Here is an 11681-nt window from a genome sequence, read left to right as displayed (position 1 = left end):
GCCAATAGTAGGTTTATCCTTCATTACAAACAGTATAACCCAGATTAGATTTTAATACGATAATAACCTTTGCTATCAATTAGTTTTTAATTTGGGGTATTTTCACCAATCTTAATGAATAAAACAGTGATTAAAATTAACTTTAAGTAGCATTGTATTTCCTTGAAAATAGAAGTTCGTAATTATGGCTGGAAATAGAATATATCCAATTACAAATTGTCTAAATAGATTAAAAAAAACTTTTCTTTTAAAATTTCAGATGAAGTCAAGTTAGGTTGGAAATCATGGATAAATCATCTAGATATAAGGATTTTGAGGATTAGATAGTGTCAGATGAGAAAACCAATTTAGTAACGAGTTCAATGTCCTTTATTGGGGCAGGTGAGGGGGATGAGCCTGGTGGTTGGTATTGTGGAGGGCAGGTACTGCATGGAGCAGTGGATGTGGTGCACAAACAATGGATTTGGGAACAGAAAAAAATAAAATTAAATAAAGAAAAAGTTTGATGTCCTTTATTGAATGTTAACAATCTGTGGATTGGGGGAGCAGACTACCTAACAAACAGCAGAACATTCAGGGGATTTTGGAAAGGAGCCATTGTACAGAGCATAAGAAGCAGTAAGATGGTAGCAGCATGATTGGCTAGGAGGCCAGGGATTTCCTTGTAAGGCTAACAGTTCCTGTTTTCTAGGGTAAGGTATGCTAGCTAAAGCGGAGTTGAAGGACTGTGGTTGGTGTGTGCTGTTTCCCTGGCAGGTGTTTTCTGTAAGCTCCAGTAAATATTCATTTAGATTTGTGATCATGTGGGCCAGGCCATTGAGGTGGCCTCCATTTTGTGGATCTCAATATAAAAATTAACTTTATTAGTACTTAAGTAAAAAATAAGTACTTTGAATTAGTATTACTTCCCAACTATAGATATAATCTGTTGCTTCAATAATAATACAGAAAAATCCAAAGGAAACAGGTACTGCGATTTAGGCCAGAAATGGATCATTGTTTTACAAATAGTGGATTTGATTATTTATATCTATGTGAAAATTCTTTTTTTTTTTTTTTTAAGATTTTATTTATGTATTTGACAGAGATCACAAGTAGGCAGAGAGGCAGGCAGAGAGGAAGGGAAGCAGGCTCCCTGCTGAGCAGAGAGCCGGATACGGAACTTGATCCCAGGACCCTGAGATCATGACGTGAGCTGAAGGCAGCGGCTTAACCCACTGAGCCACCCAGGCACCCTCTATGAAAATTCTTTAGTAAGTTAATAAATTCTATTATTTGTTAAAGAATTGTAAGGAGTGGTGGGAATGCTGTACATAGTGGTTCTGAAGGATCTCTGATCTATATACTATCTAAGTAACATAATAGAGGCACTAGACTTTTAGTTTTTCTTAAATATTTATTAGAGCATGCACGCATGCAGCGGGGAGAGGCAGTTTTAAGCAGACTCCATGCTGATAGCAGAGACCATGTGGGGCTTGACCTCAGGACCTTGAGATCATGATCTGAGCCAAAACCAAGAGTCAGATGCCTAACTCACTGCGCCAATTTTTAATACACACTATTTTGCACCTGTTGGTTTTTTTCATTGCACAAAAGTAGCGATTTTAACACATGGCACTAAAAGAATGAAACAAACGTTTCACTACGTCTGAAAAACCTTAACAAAAAAAATAAATAAATAAAAATAAAAAACCTTAACAAATTTGGCTTATTTGGTATTTAAGAATGTGACAGTTTCAGAGATACCCCATCATCAAAGCATATTAAATTCCAAAAGTTAATGCTTGGTCTTTACCATATATATATATTTGGTAAGAGAACAGTATGATACAGGTTCTCCATCTTACAAAAAGACCCAGACAAAAATGGAGAGTCTTGCGTGTTACAATACTTGAAATTCAACTCCCAGAGAATACTTTCCACAAAACCCCCTGAGATTTAAGATATAATTAGATAGTTACAGATTTTTGTGAATTTAGCTTTTCCTTATTTTCCTTCTTTCTATTCTGCAGTAATGGAGAGAAGGGGATTACTCTGGAGCATTTTAGGGATAAAGCTAAATGCCTGCTCCTGGCTTGGACAGGGCTATAACTGGGGACAAAAGGTAAGGACATTGGAGACTACAAGGAGAGGTGTGCAGAAAGAAGTGGGAAGAAAAATGTCAAAGACAAAACTATTCTCAAGGAAATGAGGAATGAAGAGGATTTCTTTTCCCCCCTCTTCGCTTAAACACCAGAAGATCTACCCTTGAGCATAGAATTCGGGCTACCACAATTGGGGTGGTTCAGTTTTACACAACTTGGTTACCATTTCTGTACTTGGTAACTTGAAATATAGTCACTATAACAGCATTGTTCACATATGATAGTGCATTCTGCCTTCCAAAAACCTCCTTATTTATGGCTTTTAAAAACATCCATTCACAATATGGGGCTGCTTTTGATGTAGGTTGAGGCAAAACCAAGAGACTCATACAGTTGTCAGTCAGCGATACTTGGGTCTAACTAGACCAATTGGAAGTTTCTCCCTAAGTGAAGGTTTAGGCTGAAGAATGTTAATGTAATAGAAACCTATTGATATAATTATTCCCATCTTCCTAAAAAACATAATGCCCGTTATATGCAAGGCATTGAGCTAGATGCTGAAGATACATAGATAAAAGACCCAGATGTCACCTTTTTTTTTTTTTTTTTAAAGATTTTATTTATTTATTTGACAGACAGAGATCACAAGTAGGCAGAGAGTCAGGCAGAAAGAGAGGAGGAAGCAGGCTCCTGGCTGAGCAGGGAGCCCAATGCGGGACTCGATGCCAGCACCTGGGATCATGACCCGAGCCGAAGGCAAAGGCTTAACCCACTGAGCCACCCAGGCACCCCCCAGATGTCACCTTTAAGAAAGTCTTTTGAGTGGGGCACCTGGGTGGCTCAGTGGGTTAAGCTGCTGCCTTCGGCTCAGGTCATGATCTCAGGGTTCTGGGATTGAGTCCCGCATCGGGCTCTCTGCTCAGCAGGGAGCCTGCTTCCCTCTCTCTCTCTCTGCCTGCCTCTCCATCTACTTGTGATTTCTCTCTGTCAAATAAATAAATAAATAAATGAAAGTCTTTTGAGGAGACCATTAAGGATCAGACAATCACCATAATATGATGACATAGATACATGCATAGAGTAATATTTTTTTTTAAAGATTTTTATTTATTTATTTGACAGAGATCCTAAGTAGGCAGAGAGGCAGACAGGTTGCGGGGGCGGGGGGGAGCAGGCTCTCTGCAGAGCAGAGAGCCCGATATGGGGCTCCATCCCAGGACCCTGGGATCATGAGCTGAGCCGAAGGCAGAGGCTTTTTCTTTTTCTTTTTTTTTTAAGATTTTATTTATTTATTTGAAAGAGAGAGATCACAAGTAGGCAGAGAGGCAGGCAGAGAGAGATGAGATGGGGGAGAAGCAGGCTCCTGCCGAGTAGGGAGCCCGATGTGGGACTTGATCCTAGGATCCAGGGATCATGACCTGAGCTGAAGGGTGAGGCTTAACCCACTGAGCTACCCAGGTGCCCCTGCATAGAGTAATATTAAGTACTTAATTTAACTGGGGGTGCCCAGGGCAAGTTTCTATATGGAAGAGTTGTCTTTAAAGAAATGAAAGAAAGGCATAGCTGGCCTTGGGGGGGATGGGGCAGGGGAGAAGGAGGAAGCTTCCTAGGCAGAGGGAACAACACAAAGAAGTCTCAGAGAACTTGACCTGGTAGGTTTTGGAGACTACAGGTTTGGCAAGTACTTTGGCTGGAGGCAGTCGGGGAATGGGGGAGGGCAAGGAAAGAATGGACGAGAAGAGACAAAACAGTTCAAAGTCAAAGCTAGATATAGTGAGGGCCTTAACATGCCATGGTAATGGGTTCAGATTTTCTTCTGAAGGGTATGGGATGGGTGAATTACAATCTCACAGAATAGAAAAGAAGAATACAATTCTTTTTTTCCTTATACTTTTGTTCCTCAAGCAAGTATGTACCTGTTAAGTTTTCATTAGGGTTTTAATTTCTGATAGTAGGATGTTAGTATTTATATCAGAGTATAAGCAAGCTGCTGATAGTATAAAGGTCAGCAAGAGAATAGTTGCTGTGACATAGTTAATGGAACTCTCATTTGATCCTGGTTTCCTTCTTATTTCCACGCCTCCACTCAACAGATCAGACTCAATAGGAAAAAAAATCACAAGATTCAACTATACTTTAAAGGAAAATTAGAAATGGCTATTGTCATACTCTTGATGTAACAAATTAGTATAAATTCAACGGCTTAAAACAACAGTTACCTTAGATAACTAAGATATCTGGAGGTTGGATAACTAAGATATTGGAGGTTGGAAGTCTGAAATGGGTTCTACTTGTCTAAAAATCAAGGTATAAGATTTGTTCCTTTCTGGTGGTTCAGTCCCTTTTCTTGCCCTTTCCAGTTTTTAGAGGCTGCTAACACCATGGCTTATGATCCCCTTCCATCTTCAAAGCCAGAAATGTCCAGTTGAGTCTTTCTCCCATCGCGGCACTCTGACACACTTGCCTGCCTCCTTTCCTATAAAGATCTTTGTGATAATCCAGGAAAATCTACCCATGTGAAGGCCAGATGATTAGCTGCCTTAATTCCATCCACAATCGTAATTCCCCCTTGCTGTGTAACATAACATATTCACAGGTTCCAGGAACTGGGATGTAGACATCTTCTGTGGGGGTTGAAGATCAGGGGGAGACATTATTCTGAGTACTACAGCTATTTATTATTCCTTGGGTACTCTTGAGTTTGAGAGCAACTTTTTCCCTTCCCTCCATCAATTATCATTTATTCATTCAAAATATATTTGACTACCTATTCAAAATATCAAGTGTGAAATGGTATAGAAAGTTAAATATACTAAAGATTAGAAACTTGTCAACTAAATTTTATCCCTGATGACTCAGAATTTTATTGAGGTAGTGTCGACAGAATTAAAAAAAATTTTTTAGGGGCGCCTGGGTGGCTCAGTGGGTTAAAGCCTCTGCCTTCGGCTCAGGTCATGATCCCAGGGTCCTGGGATCGAGCCCCGCGTCGGGCTCTTTGCTCAGTGGGGAGTCTGCTTCCTCCTCTCTCTCTCTGCCTGCCTCTCTGCCTACTTGTAATCTCTGCCTGTCAAATAAATAAATAAAATCTTTAAAAAAAAATTTTTTTTTAAGATTTTATTTATTTATTTGTAAGAGCACAAGCAGGCAGTGTGGCAGGCAGAGGCAGAGAGAGAAGCAGGCTCCTGGCTGAAGGAGCCTGGTGCGGGACTCGATCCCAGGACTCCAGGACCATGACCCAAGCCACACTCCGGGACCATGACCCAAGCCAAAGGCAGTGACCCAACCGACCGAGCCACCCAGGCATCCCGACAGAATTTAAATTTAAGCATGTTAGGGAGTGAATGGAAAGTGAAAAAATGCAGAGCTTGATCATGATAGCAAGTTAGAAGATAGGGAATTATTTTAGAGCAAGCGGGGTCAAAGATTTTTTTTTTAAAGATTTTATTTATTTATTTGACAGAGATCACAAGTAGACAGAGAGGCACGCAGAGGGGGAGGGGGAAGCTGACCCCCTGCTAAGCAGGGAGCCCGATGCAGGGCTTGATCCCAGGACCCTGAGATGATGACCTGAGCTGAAGGCAGAGTCTTAAGCCAGTGAGCCACCCAGGTGCCCTCCTAGGTAATTCTTTTTTGATGCAGTTGTCAATGGGATTGTTTTCTTAATTTCTATTTCTTGTACTTTGTTCTTAGTGTATAGAAATGAAACAGATTTCTGTATATTGGTTCTGTATTTAGCAAATTTACTGAATCCATTCATTAGTTCTAATAGTTTTTTGGTGTAGTCTTTAGGGTTTCCCATCTATGGTATCATGTCATCTGCAAATAGTGAAAGTTTTACTTCTTCCTTACCACTTGAGATGCCTGTTCTTTTTCTTGCCTGATGGCTGTGGCTAAGACTTCTATTATTGTGTTGAATAAATGTGGCGAGAGTAGTCATCTCTGTCTTGTTCCTGATTTTAGAGGAATGCTTTAAGCTTTTCACTACTGAGTATGATGTTAGCTATGGATTTGTCCTATATGGCCTTTATTATGTTGGAGTACATTCTTTCTAAACCCTCTTTGCAGAGAGGTTTTATAAGGAACAGATGTTGAGTTTTGTCCAGCGCTTTTTCTGCACTTTTGGAGGTGATCATATGATTTTTAATCCTTCATTTTGTTAATGTGGTCTATCATATTGGTTTATTTGAAGGTGTTGAATGATCCTTTTAACATATTGTTAAATTTGGTTTGCTGAATTTTGTTGAGGATTTTTGCATCTATGTTCATCAAGGATAGTGATCTGTAATTTTTCTTTGTAGTATTTTTGGTTTTGATATCAGGATAATCCTTCCTGGCTTCACAGAATAAATTTGGAAGCATCCCTACCCCATTTTTTGTTTGGAATAGTTTGAGGATAGGTATCAGCTCTTTAAACGTTTGGTAGAATTCACCTATAAAGGTGTCTGGTCCTGTACTTTCTGTTTGTTGGGAGTTTTTTTTTTTTTTTAAAGGTTTTATTTATTTATTTGACAGAGAGGAATCACAAGTAGATGGAGAGGCAGGTAGAGAGAGAGAGAGAGGGAAGCAAGCTCCCTGCTGAGCAGAGAGCCCGATGCGGGACTCGATCCCAGAACCCTGAGATCATGACCTGAGCCGAAGGCAGAGGCTTAACCCACTGAGCCACCCAGGTGCCCCAATGTTGGGAGTTTTTGATTACAGATTCCATTTTGTTACTAGTAAATCCATCTGTTCAGATCTAATTCTTCCTGATTCAGTCTCCAGAGATTGTATGTTTTTAGGAATTTATGTTTCTTTCAGGTTGTCCAGTTTGTTGGCATGTAATATTTCATAGTAGTCTCATAATCCTTTGTATTTCTGTGGTGTCACTTGTAACATCTCCTCCTTTGTTTCTCATATTATTTTTTTAGAGGAAAAGGGAGAGAGAGAATCTTAAGCAGGCTCCACACCCAGCACAGAGCCTGATGTGGAGCTCCATCTCACAACACTGAGATTGTGACCTGGGCCAAAATCAAGAGTTGGACGCTTAACCAACTGAGTCATCCAAGCTCAGTTCTTTGTCTTTTTTTCTTGATGAGTCTGGGCTAAAGGTTTATCAATTTTATTTTTTCAAATAGCCAGCTCTTTCTTTATAAGTAATTGATCTACTACCATTACTATGTGTTTGGTTTTACAAGTGGAATTTTTTCCTTTATAGTTTTCTCTAATTATGGCCTTTCCATTTTTGCTTATGGAATTCCCTTTAATATTTCTTATAAGGCTAGTTTAGTGGTGCTTAACTTTAACTTTTGTCTATCTGGGAAACCAACTCGCCTTCAATTCTGAATAATAACCTTGTCCAGTATTCTTGGCTATTTTCCTTTGAGCACTTATCATGCATATATCATGTCACTCCCTTCTGGCTTGTAAACATTTTGCTGACAAATTTAGGTGATAGCCTTATGGGATTTCCCTTGTATGTAACTATTGGCTTTTTTGCCGCCTTTTTTTTTTTTTTAAAGATTTTATTTATTTATTTGACAGACAGGGATCACAAGTAGGCAGAGAGGGCAGGCAGAAAGAGGGAAGCAGGTTCCCCGCAGAGCAGAGTCTGATGCAGGGCTGAGTCCCAGGGCCCTGGGATCATGACCTGAGCTGAAGGCAGAGGCTTTAACCCACTGAGCCACCCAGGTGCCCCTCTCTTGCAGCTTTAAAGATTCTCTCTTTATCCTTAATTTTGGACATTTCAATTACTATATATCTTGGTGGACTGCCTTGGGCTCCCTTATTTGGGGTTCTCTGTGTAGCCTAGACCAGGATGTCTGTTTTCATCCTCTTAAACTTATGGAGGTTTTCAGCTATTTTCCCCAATAAGTTTTCTGCCGTTTTCTCCTTCTGGGACTCCTATACTATGAATGTTAGTATGCTTGATGTTGTACCAGAAGTCCCTTGACCTATCTTTATTAATTTTTTAAAATTTGTTTTTATGTATGGCTTGGCTGCTTTCCATTACTCTGTCTTCCAGATCACTGCTCCATTCTTCTGCATTCTCTAATCTGCTGTTGATTTTCTCTAGTGTATTTTTCATTTCATGTATTGTACTTTTTTTTTTTTTAAGATTTTATTTATTTGACAAAGAGGGACACAGTGAGGGACAGAACACAAGTAGGGGGAGTGGGAGAGGAAGAAGCAGGCTTCCCGCAGAGCAGGGAGCCTGATGTGGGGCTCCATCCCAGGACCCCATAATCAAGACCTCAGCCAAAGACAGGAGCTTAACCACTGAGCCATCCAGGCATCCCTCAGCTATTGTATTCTTCAGCTCCGATTTTTATATTTTCTGTCTAAGTTCTCACTGAGCTTGTATGCTTCTCTCAAATCTGATTAACAACTTAATGACTGTTACCTTGTATTCTATATCAGATTCCTTATCTCTTTCATAGTTTTCTGAGGTTTTGTCTTGTTCTTTTGTTTGGAATATATTCTTCTGTCTCCTGACTCTGTGTTGTTTCTCTATATTAAGTAGGTCAGCTATGTCTCCTGATGTTGAAAGTAATGGCCTTATGTAGAAGGTGTCCCTTGGGGCCAAGTCACACAGTCCTCTGTGTCACCAGAACCAAGTACTCCCAACGATATCCCCTGCCTGCATGCAACCTTCCTGTTGTGGGCAGATCTGGCCTCTAGCATAGCTGGTTACAGTGATTAGCCGTGATTACTGTGGGCATACTGGTGGGCAGGGCTGGACCCCTGAGCAGCTAGCTAAGAGATCTGACTGTCGTGGGTGTACTGGTGGATGGGGTTAGCTCCCAGCATAGCTGGCTAAGTTTTAGCCACAACTGCTGGGGCATGCTAATGGGTGAGGCTAGCACACCCACTTCCTGGGGCAAGAGTTGCTCTGGAGGTGTACTGGCCTGGGCTGGGGCTGCCCACCATGTGTGGTGGGATGAAAGTTGCTTTGGGGAAACACTGTTCAAAACTGAGGCTGCTGGGGTGCCTGGCTGGCTCAGACAGTGGAGCATGTGAGTCTTGATCGAGTGTAGAGATTACCCCAGTAAAATCTTCAGAACAAAATAGTGTTTGCAGTTGTGGTGCCGATTGGGATGGGCAGGTCTGCAGGGGAACGCTGGCATAGAGAAAGTGGTATTATCAGGACAGATGGAGAGTGTCAGAACTGGCTCCCACAAGCATCTGGCCAGCTAAGCTAAAAGGCGGCAGGAAAAATGGTGCCCACCAGCATTTCCCTGACCCTTTAGCATACACCCTAAAATCAGTAAATTTCCTTCACATATAAACCCATGTATAACCATTTGCTTTTCAAACAGCTTGCCTCTATGTTGGATCTCAGACCAAGTGATATAGTGCTCTGACCCTGCGTAGTCTTGGTTTCTTACAGCCTTCTGGCTCTCTTGGCGTTAAGATAAGCCCTGCTAATTTTCAGAGGCAGATTTTATGGGGGTTTATTTTCTTTGTGCAGGTCCCCAGATCCAGAGGTACCGATGTAGGGCTTGATTCCCCTCCCTCCTTGGAGAGGACCTCCATTCCTGTGGTATCTATCCTGCTTGTGGGTTGCTGGGCCAGGGTTTTGATTCCTGAGTCTCTGCCCCTTCTACCCTTCTGAATGTGGTTTTTTCTTTATATCTCTAGCTGTGGAAAAGCTGTTCTGCTAGTATTCAGGTTGTTCTCAGAGTGACTTGCATTAAAAGTAGTTGCAGCCTTGGTGTATCCCTTGGGGGAGGTGAGCTCAGGATCCTTCTACTCTTTGTCTTCCTTGCAGTTGTTACCTTCTGTAGTATAAAATCAACAGCTCTTCTCAAAAATTAATACTCCCATCTCAAGAAACTCAAATGGCAGAATAAAAGTTTATGTGCCACGTGAAGAGTACAGAAAGAAGTAAAAGTGGCATTTTAAATTTAATCAAAATCCATTTAGATATTTATTCAGCAACTACTATGTATTAGCCTTTGAGTGTGGCTTTTGGAAAACTTAGATGATTTTCACACTTCTTTCCCAAGAGTCCTTAAGTCTACAAAACAAGCTGCCTGAGTTGAAGGCTGAAGCCTTGCCCATTCAGAATCTTTATCACTTTCCCTCTATCTCCAATCCCATACCCACTAAGGATACCTTAGATGGTTCTGTGAGTATCCCTAGTATTCACTGAACACAGTCTGAAAAACCAGTGGTCAAATATTAATACCAAAGCCTCATTATAATAGTTATGTGAGGAACAAATAACATGAAATATATTATGCACATGCACTCTCTCTCAAATAAATCTTTATTTGACAGAGAGAGACACAGGGAGAGAGGGAACAGAAGCAGGGGGAGTGGGAGAGGGAGAAGCAGGCTTTCCACCGAGCAGGGAGCTGGATGTGGGACTCGATCCTAGGACCTGGGCTGTCCTCATGACCTGGGCTGAAGGCAGATGCTTAACGACTGAGCCACCCAGGCGCCCTGAGACCAGTTTTAAAATTTTCATAGCATTATTATAGTGCAATTGACATACATTGCATTTACTTAAAGTGTACAGTTTGGTAATCTGACATATGTATATACCCATCAAAACAATCATCATATGATAAACATATGCATCACTACAAGTGTCTGCGTACTCCTTTGTAAACCCTGTTGTTCTGGTAACCCCTCTCTCCCGTATCCATAGGAAGACATTGATCCATTTTCTGGCCTAGTTTGCGTTCTCTACAATTTTAAATAAGTAAAACTGTATGCCCTCTGTGACTTTTTTTACTCAGCATAATTATTTTGAGATTTACCTATGTTGTGCAACTCAATAGTTCATTAATTTTTTTTTTTTATTGCTGAGTAGTATCCTTTGTGTGGGTATGCCACAATTTCCATATCCATTTACCCATCAGTAGACATTCTGGTTGTTTCCAGTTTTTGTCTATAACAAATACTATTTTTTTTTTAAAGGCCCTATTTATTTATTTGAAAGAGAGTGAGAGAGCACAAGTACAGGGAGTGGCAGAGGGAGAGAGAGAAGCACACTTCCTGCTGAGCGGGAAGCCTGACTCGGGCTCAGTCCCAGGACCTTGAGATCATTACCCGAGCCGAAGGTAGATGCCCAACTGATTGAGCCACCTGAGCATTCCTATAACAAATATTCTTCTACAAGTGTTTGTATGGACATAGGTTTTTATTTCTTTTAGGTAAATAGCTAGGAGTGGAATAGCTGGCATTTGATAGGTATATGTTTAATATTTCAAGAAATTGCCAAGCTGCTTTCCAAGTGGTTGTACCATTTTACATTCTCCCCAGCTGTGTATGAGAATTTCAGTTCCTCCTGACTTGTTATGACTAGTATCTTCAATCAGCCATTCTAATAGGTATGTAGTGGTATATCTCATTGTCATTTTAATTTGCATTTACCTAGTGACTAAAGATGTTCGACATGTTTTTATGTACTGCTTTGTCATCTATATATCTTCTTTGAAGAAAGGTCTCTATATTTTTCCCACTGTTTATCAAATTCCTTTTGTTTGTATTTATTTACAGATGACACAAATGGAACATTTACAGTAGCCTTAGAAGATTTTTAAAAAGTAAAATCATAACAAGGAAAACATGGAGGAATATGAAAAAGGCATGAAGGATTCAATTCATATT

The 11681-nt window shown here is 40.6% G+C and overlaps 1 long non-coding RNA gene across 1 annotated transcript in view; it reads right to left on the bottom strand.

Annotated features, from left to right (window-relative positions):
• Positions 1-1533: 1533 nt before the first annotated feature.
• The window catches only part of LOC131829827 (uncharacterized), a 30349-nt gene continuing 20201 nt past the window's right edge, over positions 1534-11681 (bottom strand). The window contains exon 3 of the long non-coding RNA XR_009353011.1: positions 1534-10508. This is a non-coding gene — a long non-coding RNA (uncharacterized LOC131829827). The remainder of the gene's footprint in view (positions 10509-11681) is intronic.

Source organism: Mustela lutreola, chromosome 1, assembly GCF_030435805.1.
Source record: "Mustela lutreola isolate mMusLut2 chromosome 1, mMusLut2.pri, whole genome shotgun sequence".
In the NCBI taxonomy this organism is placed as follows: domain Eukaryota; kingdom Metazoa; phylum Chordata; class Mammalia; order Carnivora; family Mustelidae; genus Mustela; species Mustela lutreola.
The sequence above is the reverse complement of the archived record's forward strand: the minus strand, read 5'-3'. Positions and strand labels throughout refer to the sequence as shown.